The sequence below is a fragment of the Ornithodoros turicata genome, chromosome 3, assembly GCF_037126465.1.
Source record: "Ornithodoros turicata isolate Travis chromosome 3, ASM3712646v1, whole genome shotgun sequence".
Taxonomy (NCBI): domain Eukaryota; kingdom Metazoa; phylum Arthropoda; class Arachnida; order Ixodida; family Argasidae; genus Ornithodoros; species Ornithodoros turicata.
This window is the reverse complement of record NC_088203.1, coordinates 55777705-55779364: the sequence shown is the minus strand read 5'-3', so window position 1 is coordinate 55779364 and position 1660 is coordinate 55777705. Positions and strand designations below refer to the sequence as shown.

The window sequence follows — 1660 nt, the reverse complement described above, 5'->3', positions numbered from 1 at the left end:
GTGTCGTTCTTGTCGTTCGTGTTCCGTGGGTCTTCCATACATCTATTGGCACCCGTCTCAACAATCAGGGCAGATATCATTAGTTCTGTTTGTTGGGCTAGGAGCGTGCTATGTGGTGAAGTTAATTTTTAATATGTCTATTTTCTGATGAGTTTGATTTTTTCTTTTGATTTCTGAATGATAGATTATCTGTTGCTTTGTTAGGAATATCTTCTTTGTAGTGTAAGTAGTAAGTACTGACCACGTTTATCCGGAAACCACATCTGGCCTGGACGCCATTAATTAGCATTAGAGCTAATGGGACCCCCACATTAATCAGCACCCTCCAGGGAGCCATCACACTAATTGGGGAATGTCTATCTTGCGTCCAGACCAAGATGTGCGTTTCCGGATAATCGTGGTCATAAAAAATAAAAAAATAGGCAGAAAATAAAATAAAATAGAAATAGAGTGGAGAGAAACAATTTATTCGAAAATCAACGATGCCGCGGCGAAGAAGCCGCTCCGCAACACCCGAGTGACCAGCGTCCGCCATGTTGGTAGTTTGCACCCAGCAGTTGCAGAGATCGACGACAGGTGGCCACTTAGTTGCAAGGCATCACACCAGATGGCGCCACCATCATAGCTCTAGACGAGAAAGACAGAACAAGATACTAGCGGCAGGTAAAAATGACAGCACTGCTAAGCAAGTCTAGGCATGCGAGAGAAAAGGTCTAACCGCTACTGCTAAACAGAAAACAGTACACATCGGGGAAAAAGGCTTACGGGGACGATCGCTTAGGCCCAACACTACGCAGCTAACACAAGGCGGGAACCACACATCGCTAAACATGCGAGAAAAGGCTTAACACGAGCGCGGTCACCGCTAAACACGGCAAACATACGAGGAAAAGAGGCTTACGGGGACGATCGCTTAGGCCTAACCTCAACACTACGCAGGCTAACACAAGGCGGGAACCACACATCGCTAAACATGCGTCAACAGGCTTGGACACCGCAAAACAAGTTTAAACATGCGAAGAAAAGGCTTAACACCGAGCGCGGACACCGCTAAACACGGCAAACATACGAGAAAAGGAGCGCGTCAAATCACTCACCTTTTCCCCCGCGGCAACTTCCAGGCAGAAACTGAGCGAGCGCGGAGACACACACGTACGTCTGCTCTCTACGAGATCCAGCCAAAAAGTGAGCGAGCGCGGGAGCGCACGTCCGTCTTCCGCGACGGTCCGAGAGAAACTGAGAGAGGCGACGCGCAGCGGCCGCTATGGATGCGCGCGCGCCCTCTGCTCCACCCGTCCGCGCATGCGCGCGCGCGCGCTCCTAGCGCCCCCCTGCGCCGGGCCGCGGGTGTTTTCGGTTTCGGCTCTCTGCTGCACGCGCGCTCCTAGCGGCGACGGGTGGCTTTTCAGTTTCGCTTTCATTCTCCGTTCTTTGCGCGCGCGCGTTTATCTGTATAAAGGCAGCGCGCACCGCGCTCGCGTCATCATTCTGACCGATACGTGGAAAACGCCATGTGTGGTTTATTCTCCTGCGTTTCTCGTCGTCGCAAGGAAAAGACAAAAAACGAAGAACTTCGCAAATTTATACGCGGCATCGTGGAGGAAGCCTTTCAAGTCCACCGTCTGGAATGGTTGCAAGCACGTCAAGAAATGTGTCAGGA

The 1660-nt window shown here is 51.1% G+C and overlaps 1 long non-coding RNA gene across 1 annotated transcript; it reads right to left on the bottom strand.

The window, feature by feature from the left end:
- Nucleotides 1-451: 451 nt before the first annotated feature.
- Nucleotides 452-1145, bottom strand: LOC135387111 (uncharacterized). Its single transcript, XR_010420860.1, has 2 exons — nucleotides 1098-1145; nucleotides 452-627 (listed from the first exon to the last, which is right to left on the bottom strand). It is a non-coding gene; the product is annotated as an uncharacterized LOC135387111 (long non-coding RNA).
- Between the last annotated feature and the right edge of the window lie 515 nt (nucleotides 1146-1660).